The sequence below is a fragment of the Symphalangus syndactylus genome, chromosome 20, assembly GCF_028878055.3.
Source record: "Symphalangus syndactylus isolate Jambi chromosome 20, NHGRI_mSymSyn1-v2.1_pri, whole genome shotgun sequence".
NCBI lineage: Eukaryota > Metazoa > Chordata > Mammalia > Primates > Hylobatidae > Symphalangus > Symphalangus syndactylus.
In genome coordinates, this window is record NC_072442.2 from 33,203,865 (window position 1) to 33,220,392 (window position 16,528).

The 16,528-nt window shown below is 56.5% G+C and overlaps 1 pseudogene; it reads left to right on the plus strand.

The window, feature by feature from the left end:
* Positions 1 to 15,242: 15,242 nt before the first annotated feature.
* Positions 15,243 to 16,294, plus strand: LOC134735179 (tyrosine-protein phosphatase non-receptor type 23-like; annotated as a pseudogene).
* The last annotated feature ends 234 nt before the right edge of the window (positions 16,295 to 16,528 follow it).

Consider the following 16,528-nt stretch of genomic DNA (forward strand, 5'->3'; position numbering starts at 1 on the left):
CACGGCTGGGGCAGGATAAGGACCAGGACCAGGGTAGAGGCCAGGGCAAGGGTATGGCCAGGACAGAGGTAGGGCCAGAGCCAGGGTCCGGGCAGGGCCAAGGCAGGTCCATTGCAGTGCCAGGGTTCAGACCAGGGCCAGAGCAGGGCTCGGGTAGGGCCAGGGCCAGGACCAGGAAAGGGCAATGTCAGGACAAGGGCCACGGCAGGACCAGCAATGGGGCTAGGGCCAGGACAGGGACAGGGACAGGGTCAGGGCTAGGCCCAGAATAGCATGCCAGGGTAGAGCCAGGCCAAATTAGGGCCAGGACAGGGTCAAGAACAGGGCTGGGCCAGGGTATGGCCTTAAGTAGCGAAGGGCCAGGGCCAGGGACCATGCCAGCGCCAGCGCCAGTCCAGGGCAGAGGCAGGGCCATGGCCAGGTCTAGGACAAGGCTGGGGCAGGGCCAAGGTCTGGGTCAGGGTCAGCACAAGACCAGGACAGAGCCAGGGGAGGGACAGGGCCATGGCAGGACCAGGGTCAGGAGCAGGGCTCAATGCCGGGCCAAGGACACAGATAGGACCAGGTCTGTGCTAGGGCCAGTGTGAGGGCCAAGGCGGGGTCAGGGCAGGGCCAAAGGGAGGGCAGGACCAGGACAGGGTGGAGCAGGCCCGGGGTAGCACAAGGTTAAGTCACGGCATGACGAACTAGGGCAGGTATGTGGCTGGGGTCGGGACAGGGCCAGAGCCAGGGCAGGGCCAAGGCAGTGGCAGCTCCAGGGCAGGGCCAGGGTTAGGACCATGGACATGTCCATGACCAGTGCCAGGGCAAGGGCAGGGGCAGGGCCAGGGTCATCTAAGAACCAGGGACAAAGCCAGGCCCAGAGCAGGGCCAGGACAGGTACATGGCAGGGCTAGGGTCTGGGACAGGGCCATGGCAGGGCCAGGGCCAGGGCCAGGGCCACAACCAGGTCTGTGCTATGGCCAGGTCCAACACAGTGCCCAGGTGAGGCTAGGGTGAAGGTCAAGATAGGGCGAGGGCAGGGTCAAAGCCAGGTTAGGGCCAAGGCAGGGCCATGGCAGGCAAGGCAGGGCCAGGAAGACATAGGGCCAAGACAGGGCAGGGCCAGACCAGTGCCAAGACCTGGGCAGGGCCAGGGAACAGCCAGGGCAGGGCCAGGGCCAGGGCCAGGGCCATGACCATGACCTGGGCAGGACCAGGTTCGGGGCAGGGGCAAAACAAGGGCAAGGACAGTGCAGGCTCTTGGCACAGCCAGGGTCCAGGACAGTGTCAGGGCAGGGCCATGACCATGACCTGGGCAGGACCAGGTTCGGGGCAGGGGCAAAACAAGGGCAAGGACAGTGCAGGCTCTTGGCACAGCCAGGGTCCAGGACAGTGTCAGGGCAGGGCCAAGGCAGGGTCTGGGCCATGGTAAGACCAGCAACAGGGCTGGGGCTAGGCCAGTGACAGGACCAGAGTCAGGGCAAGGGATAGAGCAGTGCAAAGCAAGGGTAGGGCCAGGGCCAGGGTAGAACCAGGGCATGGTCCCAAGCAGGGAAGGGCCAGGGCCAGGACAGGTCAGGGCAAGGCCATGACAGGGCCAGCGGCTGCATGAGGGCAAGGGCAGGGCCAGAGCAAGGTAAGGGTCAGGGCCAAGGCGAGGGCAGGGACAGGGCAAGAAATATGGCAGGACCAGGGGCAATGCCAAGGCCAGAGCTGGGCCAGGGCTGAGCCAGGGCTGAGTCAGGGCAGGGCAGGGCAGGCCACGGTATGGCCAGTGCAGGACAGGACAAGAGTCGGTCCACAGAGAGAGCAGGGCTGATGCCAAGAAAGAGACAAGCTAGTGCCAAGGCTGAGACAGTGTCAGAGCATGTCCAAGGCAGGGCCAGAGCCAGGGGCAGAACCGAGCCAGGGCACAGCCAAGGCAGGGTAGGGCGGGGAAATGGCACAGCCAGGTCAGTACTGGGACAGGGCAGAGCAGGGCAAGCCGATGGTAAGGGCAGGGGAGGGACAGGCCAAGGCAGAGCCACGTCATGCCAGGGCCAGGACACCTCCAAGTCCACTTCAACGCGAGGGCTATGGCAGGACAAAGACCAGGGCCAGGGTCAGGGCCAGGTCTGTGCTAGGGCCAGGTCCAGAGCAGGACCTAGCAAAGACTAGGGTGAGGGCCAAGGTAAGTCCAGGGCAAGGTCAAAGGCAGAGTAGGGCCAGGGCAGGGTGATGACACACCCAGAGCACAGCAGGGCAGGGTGATGGCAAGACAAGGGGCAGACCACTGCCAGCTCAGGGCCAGAGAAGGGCCATGGAAGAGCCAGGAAAGGGTCTGGGTCAGGGCCAGGACCAAGGCAGAGCAGGGCCAGGGCGATGGCAGAGTCAGGGCAGGTCCTTCACAGGACCAGGTTCCAGGCCAGGGCCAGGGCAGCAGCAGGGGCAGGGCCTGGATAAGGGCAGGGCCAGGGATATGGCAGGACCAGGGCTAAGGCCAGGACCAGGCCATAACGAGGGCAGGGAAAAAGCTAAGGCAGGGTCAGGGCAGGTCCAGGGAGCGGTCAGCACCAAGCGCAGCCAAGGCACAACCAGCGAAGGGTAAGGCAGGGCAATGGCACCACTGGGCCATGACAAGGCAAGGTCAGTGCCAGGAGAGGGCAGAACAGGCAGGCCCATGGTGGGGCCAGGGCAGGGATGGGCCAAAGCAGGGCCAGGACATGTCCAAGGCCAGGTCAAGGCCAGAACAGGAGCAGGACCATGACCATTGGCAGGGCCAGTGCCATGACAGGACCGGGGTCAGGACAGGGGGCAGGGCCAGAGCCAGAGCCAGAGTAAAGGTCAGGCCAGCACAGGATCAGGGCAGAGCCAGTGCCAGGGCAAGACCAGGGCAGGGACAGGGTAGCACAGGGCCAAGACAGGGTCAGGATGGGACCAGAGCAGGACAGGGCCAAGACAGTCCAGGTAACAGTAGGGCAGGTACAGGCCAAGACAGGGCAGTACAGAGCCAGATCCATGGCAGGGGCAGGGCAAAGCCAGGCCCATTGCCAATGCACCGGCTCTCCCTACAGGGCTCCTACCACCTGGCCACTGCTGCAGCCCATCCATCACTGTAAGCATGAACTCCAATCCTGGCTACAGCCGCCTGCCCTTCTAGTGAAGCCGCTCTCCTACCGCTCCAGTGCACTGCAGTCTCTGTCACTGCCACCCACCTGCAACGAGGTGAGCTGTGGTTTCGCAGGGTCTAGGTGTCTCCTCCTCCTCCTGGCAAGGAGCAGCTGGGCGGGCAAAGCCAGAAAAGCCTAGAGGAAGATGTGAGAGGTGGAAGGGTTAGAGCCTCAACTTGTAATGCCGGCCACTGGGTGGCAAGGGCGAGTTTCAGCAAAGGCACTCACACCCACCCTCCAAAGTCCAGCCTCTCCTTTTGGCCCAAGCTAGCTAGGAACTGGGGTCTGGGGTGGGTGTGGAGACACCACAGCACCCAGCTCCCCACTCCACAGGAACCAATGGGCCCATCATGGCTGCACTCGTCGGGGAACAGGAGAAGCAGAAAAATTCAGACCCAGCCAGCCCTCCACACCCAGGTACCAATTCCTGTTCCAGACGCCTCCATGCACAGGGCCCTGTCCCCCATGGTGTCCCCAGGGCTGCCTGGCAGCCTCTGAGGCACAGACTCAGAGTGCACAGGCCCAGGAACCATGGTGGGTGAGGGGGCTCTGCCATGCTCAGGATTCCCACGCAAACGCTGCACGCCTGCCGCACTCCAGTATGACCAAGAGTCCGTCGGCCTCTGGAGTGTGGAATCAGGGACAGGAGAACCACTCCCTCCTTGGATGCCAACTCTGCTGACCGCCGCCAGCAGTGCAGCCCCAGATAGCGACGAACTTGCCCCACCTCCACGGCTGGTCCTGCCCTCAGTAGCGCCCCCCACCTCCATCCCCCAATGCTGCCAGTAGCATATACCCAATAGTGCCCTAACCTGTCCTCCTCCATGGGCATTGCAGACCCAGAAAGCGTCCATAAACCACCCTCCCTGCCATGGGCAGTGCAGCCCTGTACAGTGCTATCAAACAGTACCCCTAATGCAGGCAAGGACACCCTGGATAGCGCCCCCAACCCACCCCACACTGCGAAAGGTGCAGCCCTGGATAGCCCCTCTCCTACCACTCTGGTCGTGCTGCAGTCTCTGTCACCGCCACCACCAACCACAGTGAGGCAAGCCAGTGGGCCGCAGCCTGTAGCACCCAGCAGCCAGGCACGGAGCAGCTCTCGCTGATGGCCGGCTCCTACCACTCCCACCATGCTGCTGTCTCCGTGGCTGTCTTCTTTGACTACAAAGGAATGAAAGTAGGTATCAATAAGAAGAGTAACTTTGGAAAGAATACAATCACAGGAAAGTTAAACACTACTCTCCTGAATAAATGACTAGCGGGTCAATGAAGATACTAAGACAAATTCAAAAATTTCATGAAACAAAGGGTAATGAAAACACAGTATACCAAAATTGTTACGCAGAAAGCAGGACAAAGGCAGAGATTTATAGCTATAAGAGTCTACCATCCAAACAGAAGAAAAACTTCAAATAAATAATACATCTTAAAGAACTAGTAAATTAAGAACAAACTAAACCGAAAATAAGAAAATAAATAAGATCGTAGCAGGAATAAAATGGAAATAAAAAACACACAAGATTAAACGAAAAGTTGGTTTTCTGGAAAGCTAAACAAAATTGACAAACTTTTAACCAGGCTAACTAAGAAAATAAGAGACAAGATTCAAATAAATAAAATCAACAGATAAAAAAAAGGAGGCATTACAACTGATATTACAGAAATTCAAAGGATCATAACTGGCTATTATAGGCCAATAAATTGGAAAGCCTAGTAGAAATTGGCAAATTCCTAGATGCATACAACCTACTTACGTTGAACAATGAAAACATCCAAGACCACAACAGATTGGTACCAAGTAATGAGATCGAAGCCATCAGAAAAAGTCTCCCGGTAAAGAAAAGCCCAGCAACTGATGTCTTCACTGCTGATGGCTTCACACCAAACAATATAAAGACCTAGTACCAACCCTACTCAAACTATTTTGAAAAACAGGAGGGAATACATCCAAACTTATTCTATGAGACCATTATTACTGTGATACCAAAATCAGACAAAGGCATCAAAGAAGGAAACTACAGGCCAGTATCTCTAATAATGATGCAAAATTCCTCAACAAAATACCAGTGAATCAAATTCATTAATCCATTAAAAAGATAATTCATCATGATCAAGTGGGATGTATCCCTGGAATGCTGGGGTCACTCAACATACAATGTGATACATCACATCAACCAAATAAATGACAAAAGCAGTATGATAATGTCAACTGAAACTGAAAAAGCATTTGATGAAATTCAACATCCCTTCATGCCTCAAAAAAACGGGTACAGAAGAAACACACCGCAACATAATAAAAACTACAGGAAAGACACCCACAGCTAGAATCAGATGGAATGGGGAAAAATGGAAAGCTTTTCCTCTAAGATCTCAAACATGACAAGGATGCCCACTGTCACCACTGTTGTTTAACGTAGTACTGGAAATCCCAGCTAAAGCAATCAGTGCAGCACCTGATATGGCCCCCAACCCACCCTGCCCCCTGCCACCAGCAGTGTAGCCCCCCCGCAATAGCGCACCCAAGACACCCAAACCGCCCTGACTCCCTGCACCACAGGCATTGCAGCACCCCAAGCGCCCTCAACCCGAATCTGCCACCCCTCCCCCACAGCCATGCAGTGCAGCCGCAGATAGCACACTTAGCCCACCTCACTGTTGCCAGCAATACAGTCTGGGATAGTGCCCCCAACCGGCTCCCCACCGAGGGCATTTCCATCAAGATGGATATGTAAAAAATTTCTTCGAACTGCATGACACAACCTATCAAGACCTCTGGGATACAGCAAAGGCAGTGCTAAGAGGAAGGTTTGTAGCCTTGAATACCTATGTGAAAAAGTCTGAAAGAGTACAGACAATCTAAGTCTGACAATAAGGCCATAGTTACCAAAACAGTATGGTACTGGTTTAAAAATAGGCACATAGACCAATGGAACAGAAGAGAGAACCCAGAAATTAACCCAAATACTCACAGCCAACTGATCTTCGACAAAGTAAACAAAAACATAAAGTGGGGAAAGGACACCCTTTTCAACACATGATGTTGGGATAATTGGCGAGCCACATGTAGGGGAATAAAACTGTATTCTCATCTCTCACCTTATAGAAAAATCTACTCAAGATGGATTAAGAACTTAAACCTAATTCCTGAACTATAAAAATTCTAGAAGATAACACTGGATAAGCCCTTCTAGACATTGGCATAGGCAAGGATTTCATGACCAAGAACCCAAATGCAAATGCAATAAAAACAAAGATAAATAGCTGGGACTTAAACTAAAGAGCTTTTGCACGGCAAAGAGAACAGTCAGCAGAGTAAATAGACAACCCACAGAGTGGGACCCCTGACCCTGACTCTGACCCTGACCCCTGACACCTAATCCCAACCCTAACCCCTAACCCCTAACCCCAACCCTCACCCTCACCCTAACGCAACCCTAACCCCTAACTCCTAACATCTCTTAACCCCTAACTCTAAACGTTGACTCCTAACCCTTAACTCTGACCCCAACCCCTATCTCCAACCCCAAACACTAAACTTAACCCCTAACCCCATGAACAACCTTAACCCTAGGTTTGCTACTACGTTTGTATTGACTATGTCAACGTTGATTATTATGAGCGCTGTCTTAGAACTGCAGGGCAGCGAGGGGATTGCGAATCTTATATTAATATTTTTGTATTGAGGCAGTGCATTAGCATTACAGGTGCTTGTTACATGAGCAATGGGGATGTCATATTTTGGGTGTCACGTCTGCATTACTAATGCTGCATTTGTTTTCCGCGGCTGCGGTGTATATCGCGCATTGCGGCCGCCTCACAATGGCTGGGGAGAACCTCGGTGGGCAGGATTCAGAGGGGCTTTTGGTTTCCCGTTTTCCACACTGAACCCTTCTAACTGGTCTCTGACCCTGATTATTCAGGGCTGCAAACAGGAAGGATTTGACTCACCGTCGATGCGGCCCCGAGTTGTCCCAAAGCGAAGCAGTGTCCCCAAGCTCTGTGCTGAGGAGAACGCTGCTCTGCCTTCGCGGTGTCCCACGGGTCTGTGCTGAGCAGAACCCAGCTCCGCCCTCGCGGTGCCGCGCCTGGGTCTGTGCTGAGGAGAACACTGGTCCGCCCTCACTGTACCTCTGAAGTGTGTCCAGGGGAGAACTAAGCTCCACCCTCGCGATGCTCGCTCTGTGCTCCCTCCGCGCCTGCGCCGGCGCTGTGCGCCCCCTCTGCGCCTGCGCCGGCGCTGTGCGTGGGGGCACCCCACAATCTGCGCCTGCGCCGGCGCCGTGCGGCCCCACCCCCCCACTCTGCGCCTGCGCCGGCGCCGTGCGGGGGCGGGCCCCCCCTGCGCCTGCGCCAGCGGTATGCGGCCCCTCTGCGCCTGCGCCGGCGCTGTGCGGCTCCCCCCCCCCCCCACCCCCCGGCGCCTGCACCGGCGCTGTGCGGGGGCGCCCCCACCCTCTGCGCCTGCGTCGGCGCTGTGTGGCCCCTCTGCGCCTGCGCCGGCGCTCTGCCGTTGCGAGGACGGAGCTGTGCTCTCCTTAGCAGAGACCCGGAGAGCATCGCGAGGGCAGATCTGAGTTCTCCTCTGCAAAGACTTCGGAGGTACAGCGAAGGCCGACCAGTGTTCTGCTCAGCACAGACCCGGGTGGGCCAGCGGCACCGCGAGGGCGGAGCTGCGTTCTGCTCAGCACAGACCCGGGAGACACCGCGAAGGCAGAGCAGCGTTCCTCAGCACAGACCTTGTGGACACTGCCTCGCTTTGGGACAACTCGGGGCCGCATCGACGGTGAGTCAAATCCTTCCTGTTTGCAGCCCTGAATAATCAGGGTCAGAGACCAGTTAGAAGGGTTCAGTGTGGAAAACGGGAAACCAAAAGCCCCTCTGAATCCTGCCCACCGAGGTTCTCCCCAGCCATTGTGAGGCGGCCGCAATGCGAGATACCGCAGCCGCGGAAGACAAATGCAGCATTCGTAATGCAGACGTGACACCCAAAATATGACATCCCCATTGCTCATCTAACAAGCACCTGTAATGCTAATGCACTGCCTCAATACAAAAATATTAATATAAAATTCGCAATCCCCTCGCTGCCGTGCAGTCCTAAGACCGATTATAATAATCAACGTTGACATAGTCAATACAAACTTAGTAGCAAACCTAGGGTTAAGGTTGTCGTTAGGGTTAGGGGTTAGGGGTTAAGTTTAGTGTTTGGGGTTGGAGATAGAGGTTGGGGTCAGAGTTAGGGGTTAGGAGTCAACGTTTAGAGTTAGGGGTTAATAGAGTTTAGGGGTTAGGGATTAGAGGTTAGGGTTGCGTTAGGGTGAGGGTGAGGGTTGGGGTTAGGGTTAAGGGTTAGGAGTCAGGGGTCAGGGTCAGGGTCAGGGGACCCACTCTGTGGGTTGTGTGTTTACTCTGCTGACTCTTCCCTTTGCCGTGCGAAAGCTCTTTAGTTTAAGTCCCAGCTATTTATCTTTGTTTTTATTGCATTTGCATTTGGGTTCTTGGTCATGAAATCCTTGCCTATGCCAATGTCTAGAAGGGTTTATCCAGTGTTATCTTCTAGAATTTTTATAGTTCAGGAATTAGGTTTAAGTTCTTAATCCATCTTGAGTAGATTTTTCTATAAGGTGAGAGATGAGAATACAGTTTTATTCCCCTACATGTGGCTCGCCAATTATCCCAACATCATGTGTTGAAAAGGGTGTCTTTTCCCCACTTTATGTTTTTGTTTACTTTGTTGAAGATCAGTTGGCTGTGAGTATTTGGGTTAATTTCTGGGTTCTCTCTTCTGTTCCATTGGTCTATGTGCCTTTTAAACCAGTACCATACTGTTTGGTAACTATGGCCTTATTGTCAAACTTAGATTGTCTGTTTGTGCTCTTTCAGACTTTTTGACATAGGTGTTTAGGGCTACAAACTTTCCTCTTAGCACTGCCTTTGCTGTATCCCAGAGGTCTTGATAGGTTGTGTTATCCAGTTCGAAGAAATTTTTTACATTTCCATCTTGATGGAAATGCCCTCGGTGGGGAGCCTGTTGGGGGCACCATCCCAGACTGTACTGCTGGCAACAGTGAGGTGGGCTAAGTGTGGTCTCCGGGGCTGCACTGAGTGGCTGCGAAGGGGTGGCAGTTTCAGGTTAAGGGTGCTTGGGGTGCTGCAATGCCCATGGTGTGGGGAGGCAGGGTGGTTTGGGTATCTTGGGTGCACTATTGCGGGGGGCTACACTGCTGGTGGCAGGGGGCAGGGTGGGTTGGGGGCCATATCAGGTCCTGCACTGATTGCTTTAGCTGGGATTTCCAGTACTACGTTAAACAACAGTGGTGACAGTGGGCATCCTTATCATGTTCGAGATCTTAGAGGAAAAGCTTTCCATTTTTCCCCATTCCATCTGATTCTAGCTGTGGGTGTCTTTGCTGTAGTTTTTATTATGTTGCGGTGTGTTTCTTCTGTACCCGTTTTTTTGAGGATTTATAGCATGAAGGATGCTGAATTTCATCAAATGCTTTTTCAGTTTCAGTTGACACTATCGTACTGCTTTTGTCATTTATTTGATTGATGTGATGTATCACATTGTATGTTGAGTGACCCCAGCATTCCAGGGATACATCTCACTTGATCATGATGACTTATCTTTTTAATGTATTACTGAATTTGACTCACTGGTATTGTGTTCAGGATTTTTGCATCAGTATTAGAGATACTGGCCTGTAGTTTCCTTCTTTGATGCCTTTGTCTGATTTTGGTATCACAGTAATAATGGTCTCATAGAATAAGTTTGGATGTATTCCCTCCTGTTTTTCAAAATAGTTTGAGTAGGGTTGGTACTAGGTCTTTATATTGTTTGGTGTGAAGCCATCAGCAGTGAAGACATCAGTTGCTGGGCTTTTCTTTACCGGGAGACTTTTTCTGATGGCTTCGATCTCATTACTTGGTACCAATCTGTTGTGGTCTTGGATGTTTTCATTGTTCAACGTAAGTAGGTTGTATGCATCTAGGAATTTGCCAATTTCTACTAGGCTTTCCAATTTATTGGCCTATAATAGCCAGTTATGATCCTTTGAATTTCTGTAATATCAGTTGTAATGCCTCCTTTTTTTTATCTGTTGATTTTATTTATTTGAATCTTGTCTCTTATTTTCTTAGTTAGCCTGGTTAAAAGTTTGTCAATTTTGTTTAGCTTTCCAGAAAACCAACTTTTCGTTTAATCTTGTGTGTTTTTTATTTCCATTTTATTCCTGCTACGATCTTATTTATTTTCTTATTTTCGGTTTAGTTTGTTCTTAATTTACTAGTTCTTTAAGATGTATTATTTATTTGAAGTTTTTCTTCTGTTTGGATGGTAGACTCTTATAGCTATAAATCTCTGCCTTTGTCCTGCTTTCTGCGTAACAATTTTGGTATACTGTGTTTTCATTACCCTTTGTTTCATGAAATTTTTGAATTTGTCTTAGTATCTTCATTGACCCGCTAGTCATTTATTCAGGAGAGTAGTGTTTAACTTTCCTGTGATTGTATTCTTTCCAAAGTTACTCTTCTTATTGATACCTACTTTCATTCCTTTGTAGTCAAAGAAGACAGCCACGGAGACAGCAGCATGGTGGGAGTGGTAGGAGCCGGCCATCAGCGAGAGCTGCTCCGTGCCTGGCTGCTGGGTGCTACAGGCTGCGGCCCACTGGCTTGCCTCACTGTGGTTGGTGGTGGCGGTGACAGAGACTGCAGCACGACCAGAGTGGTAGGAGAGGGGCTATCCAGGGCTGCACCTTTCGCAGTGTGGGGTGGGTTGGGGGCGCTATCCAGGGTGTCCTTGCCTGCATTAGGGGTACTGTTTGATAGCACTGTACAGGGCTGCACTGCCCATGGCAGGGAGGGTGGTTTATGGACGCTTTCTGGGTCTGCAATGCCCATGGAGGAGGACAGGTTAGGGCACTATTGGGTATATGCTACTGGCAGCATTGGGGGATGGAGGTGGGGGGCGCTACTGAGGGCAGGACCAGCCGTGGAGGTGGGGCAAGTTCGTCGCTATCTGGGGCTGCACTGCTGGCGGCGGTCAGCAGAGTTGGCATCCAAGGAGGGAGTGGTTCTCCTGTCCCTGATTCCACACTCCAGAGGCCGACGGACTCTTGGTCATACTGGAGTGCGGCAGGCGTGCAGCGTTTGCGTGGGAATCCTGAGCATGGCAGAGCCCCCTCACCCACCATGGTTCCTGGGCCTGTGCACTCTGAGTCTGTGCCTCAGAGGCTGCCAGGCAGCCCTGGGGACACCATGGGGGACAGGGCCCTGTGCATGGAGGCGTCTGGAACAGGAATTGGTACCTGGGTGTGGAGGGCTGGCTGGGTCTGAATTTTTCTGCTTCTCCTGTTCCCCGACGAGTGCAGCCATGATGGGCCCATTGGTTCCTGTGGAGTGGGGAGCTGGGTGCTGTGGTGTCTCCACACCCACCCCAGACCCCAGTTCCTAGCTAGCTTGGGCCAAAAGGAGAGGCTGGACTTTGGAGGGTGGGTGTGAGTGCCTTTGCTGAAACTCGCCCTTGCCACCCAGTGGCCGGCATTACAAGTTGAGGCTCTAACCCTTCCACCTCTCACATCTTCCTCTAGGCTTTTCTGGCTTTGCCCGCCCAGCTGCTCCTTGCCAGGAGGAGGAGGAGACACCTAGACCCTGCGAAACCACAGCTCACCTCGTTGCAGGTGGGTGGCAGTGACAGAGACTGCAGTGCACTGGAGCGGTAGGAGAGCGGCTTCACTAGAAGGGCAGGCGGCTGTAGCCAGGATTGGAGTTCATGCTTACAGTGATGGATGGGCTGCAGCAGTGGCCAGGTGGTAGGAGCCCTGTAGGGAGAGCCGGTGCATTGGCAATGGGCCTGGCTTTGCCCTGCCCCTGCCATGGATCTGGCTCTGTACTGCCCTGTCTTGGCCTGTACCTGCCCTACTGTTACCTGGACTGTCTTGGCCCTGTCCTGCTCTGGTCCCATCCTGACCCTGTCTTGGCCCTGTGCTACCCTGTCCCTGCCCTGGTCTTGCCCTGGCACTGGCTCTGCCCTGATCCTGTGCTGGCCTGACCTTTACTCTGGCTCTGGCTCTGGCCCTGCCCCCTGTCCTGACCCCGGTCCTGTCATGGCACTGGCCCTGCCAATGGTCATGGTCCTGCTCCTGTTCTGGCCTTGACCTGGCCTTGGACATGTCCTGGCCCTGCTTTGGCCCATCCCTGCCCTGGCCCCACCATGGGCCTGCCTGTTCTGCCCTCTCCTGGCACTGACCTTGCCTTGTCATGGCCCAGTGGTGCCATTGCCCTGCCTTACCCTTCGCTGGTTGTGCCTTGGCTGCGCTTGGTGCTGACCGCTCCCTGGACCTGCCCTGACCCTGCCTTAGCTTTTTCCCTGCCCTCGTTATGGCCTGGTCCTGGCCTTAGCCCTGGTCCTGCCATATCCCTGGCCCTGCCCTTATCCAGGCCCTGCCCCTGCTGCTGCCCTGGCCCTGGCCTGGAACCTGGTCCTGTGAAGGACCTGCCCTGACTCTGCCATCGCCCTGGCCCTGCTCTGCCTTGGTCCTGGCCCTGACCCAGACCCTTTCCTGGCTCTTCCATGGCCCTTCTCTGGCCCTGAGCTGGCAGTGGTCTGCCCCTTGTCTTGCCATCACCCTGCCCTGCTGTGCTCTGGGTGTGTCATCACCCTGCCCTGGCCCTACTCTGCCTTTGACCTTGCCCTGGACTTACCTTGGCCCTCACCCTAGTCTTTGCTAGGTCCTGCTCTGGACCTGGCCCTAGCACAGACCTGGCCCTGACCCTGGCCCTGGTCTTTGTCCTGCCATAGCCCTCGCGTTGAAGTGGACTTGGAGGTGTCCTGGCCCTGGCATGACGTGGCTCTGCCTTGGCCTGTCCCTCCCCTGCCCTTACCATCGGCTTGCCCTGCTCTGCCCTGTCCCAGTACTGACCTGGCTGTGCCATTTCCCCGCCCTACCCTGCCTTGGCTGTGCCCTGGCTCGGTTCTGCCCCTGGCTCTGGCCCTGCCTTGGACATGCTCTGACACTGTCTCAGCCTTGGCACTAGCTTGTCTCTTTCTTGGCATCAGCCCTGCTCTCTCTGTGGACCGACTCTTGTCCTGTCCTGCACTGGCCATACCGTGGCCTGCCCTGCCCTGCCCTGACTCAGCCCTGGCTCAGCCCTGGCCCAGCTCTGGCCTTGGCATTGCCCCTGGTCCTGCCATATTTCTTGCCCTGTCCCTGCCCTCGCCTTGGCCCTGACCCTTACCTTGCTCTGGCCCTGCCCTTGCCCTCATGCAGCCGCTGGCCCTGTCATGGCCTTGCCCTGACCTGTCCTGGCCCTGGCCCTTCCCTGCTTGGGACCATGCCCTGGTTCTACCCTGGCCCTGGCCCTACCCTTGCTTTGCACTGCTCTATCCCTTGCCCTGACTCTGGTCCTGTCACTGGCCTAGCCCCAGCCCTGTTGCTGGTCTTACCATGGCCCAGACCCTGCCTTGGCCCTGCCCTGACACTGTCCTGGACCCTGGCTGTGCCAAGAGCCTGCACTGTCCTTGCCCTTGTTTTGCCCCTGCCCCGAACCTGGTCCTGCCCAGGTCATGGTCATGGCCCTGCCCTGACACTGTCCTGGACCCTGGCTGTGCCAAGAGCCTGCACTGTCCTTGCCCTTGTTTTGCCCCTGCCCCGAACCTGGTCCTGCCCAGGTCATGGTCATGGCCCTGGCCCTGGCCCTGGCCCTGCCCTGGCTGTTCCCTGGCCCTGCCCAGGTCTTGGCACTGGTCTGGCCCTGCCCTGTCTTGGCCCTATGTCTTCCTGGCCCTGCCTTGCCTGCCATGGCCCTGCCTTGGCCCTAACCTGGCTTTGACCCTGCCCTCGCCCTATCTTGACCTTCACCCTAGCCTCACCTGGGCACTGTGTTGGACCTGGCCATAGCACAGACCTGGTTGTGGCCCTGGCCCTGGCCCTGGCCCTGCCATGGCCCTGTCCCAGACCCTAGCCCTGCCATGTACCTGTCCTGGCCCTGCTCTGGGCCTGGCTTTGTCCCTGGTTCTTAGATGACCCTGGCCCTGCCCCTGCCCTTGCCCTGGCACTGGTCATGGACATGTCCATGGTCCTAACCCTGGCCCTGCCCTGGAGCTGCCACTGCCTTGGCCCTGCCCTGGCTCTGGCCCTGTCCCGACCCCAGCCACATACCTGCCCTAGTTCGTCATGCCGTGACTTAACCTTGTGCTACCCCGGGCCTGCTCCACCCTGTCCTGGTCCTGCCCTCCCTTTGGCCCTGCCCTGACCCCGCCTTGGCCCTCACACTGGCCCTAGCACAGACCTGGTCCTATCTGTGTCCTTGGCCCGGCATTGAGCCCTGCTCCTGACCCTGGTCCTGCCATGGCCCTGTCCCTCCCCTGGCTCTGTCCTGGTCTTGTGCTGACCCTGACCCAGACCTTGGCCCTGCCCCAGCCTTGTCCTAGACCTGGCCATGGCCCTGCCTCTGCCCTGGACTGGCGCTGGCGCTGGCATGGTCCCTGGCCCTGGCCCTTCGCTACTTAAGGCCATACCCTGGCCCAGCCCTGTTCTTGACCCTGTCCTGGCCCTAATTTGGCCTGGCTCTACCCTGGCATGCTATTCTGGGCCTAGCCCTGACCCTGTCCCTGTCCCTGTCCTGGCCCTAGCCCCATTGCTGGTCCTGCCGTGGCCCTTGTCCTGACATTGCCCTTTCCTGGTCCTGGCCCTGGCCCTACCCGAGCCCTGCTCTGGCCCTGGTCTGAACCCTGGCACTGCAATGGACCTGCCTTGGCCCTGCCCGGACCCTGGCTCTGGCCCTACCTCTGCCCTGGCCATACCCTTGCCCTGGCCTCTACCCTGGTCCTGGTCCTTATCCTGCCCCAGCCGTGGCCCTGGCCCTGCCCTGCCTGTGCCCTGTTCTATCCTGGGCTGGCCCTTCTATGGCCTGGTCTTGCCATTGCTGTGCCCTAGACTGCCCTACTTGTGCTCTAGATCTGTCCCGGCCTTTGCCCTGTCTTGGTTATAGCCTTGACTCAGCCCTGGACCTTCCCTGACCTTGCCTCAGCCCTGGCACTTCCCTAGCCTTGCCTTGGCATTTGCCCTACTCTCTCTATGGCCTGGCTCTGGCCCTGCCGTGCACATGCCATGGTCTGCCCTGCGTGTCCCAGCCTGGGCCCAGCCCTTGTCTTACCATATTCCTGGCCCCAGCCGTACCCTTGTTCTGGCCCTGACCTTGCCCTGGCCCTCTCCTGGCCCTTCCTTGGTCGTGCCCTGTCCTTCCATGCCCTGGCCTTGCCCTTACCCTGCATTGGCCCTGCACTGGTCCTGCCCTGCCCTGGCACTGCCTTGGCCCCAGCCCTGCCTTCTCCCTGGCGTTGCCCTTCCCCTGCCCTGGCCTGACTCCCGGCCTACCGAGTCCATGAAATCGCCCTGGACCTGCCTTGCCATACTCTGTCCTGGCCCTGTATTGTCTCCACCATGCTCTGGTCCAGCGCTTGCCCTGGCCCTGTTGCTAGTCCTGCCACTGCTATGGCCCTGCCCTGTTTTTGGCCATTCCCTGTGCTACCCTAGCCCTGCCCTGCCTTGGCCTTGGCCCTACCATGGCCTTCTCCTACCCTGGCCTGGCCCTACCGTGGTCTTTTCTACCCTGGCCTGGCCCTACCCTGGTCTTTTCTACCCTGGTCTTGCCCTGCCCTGTCCTTGGCTTTGCCTTGTCCTGGTCCTGGTTCTGCCCTGGCCCTGCCCTTGCTCTGGATCCTCTCTGGTTCTGCCTTCTCCCTGGCCATGCCCTTGCTCTGGCCCTGTCCCTGGCCCAGCCTTGGCCCTGGCCCTGGCCCTGACAATCCCCAGGCCCTGCCCTGGCCCTGCCTTGGCCCTGTGCTATCTTAGTCCTGTCCTGGACCTGAACTCACCCTGGCCCTACCCTCACCCTACACTGGCCTTGCCCTACCCTGGCCTTGCCCTGCCCTGGCCCTGCCTTTGGCCTGCCCTGGCTCTGGTTCTGCCGTGGACTTGCCCTTGCCCTGGACCCTCCATGACCATGTTTTTTCCATGGTCCTTCTCTGGCTTTGCCCTTGCCCTGTTCCCTTTCTGGTCCTGCCATGTTTCTGGCCCTGCCCTGTCCATGTCCTGGACCTGGCCCTGGCCCTGGACCTCCCTGTCCCTGCCCTGCCATACCCTGGCCCGTTCCTTGCTCTAAACTGACCCTGCACTGCCATACCCTGGCCCGTTCCTTGCTCTACACTGACCCTGCACTGCCTTGGCCCTGTGCTACCCTGGCCCTGCCCTGGCCTTCTGCTGGCCCTGATCCTGCCATGGCCCTGCCCTGGCCCTGGTTCTGCCCTGCTTCTGGCCCTGGCCTTGGTCCTGTCGTGTCCCTGGCTGTGACCCTGCCCCTGGTTTTTCTCTGGCCATGACCCTGCCCCA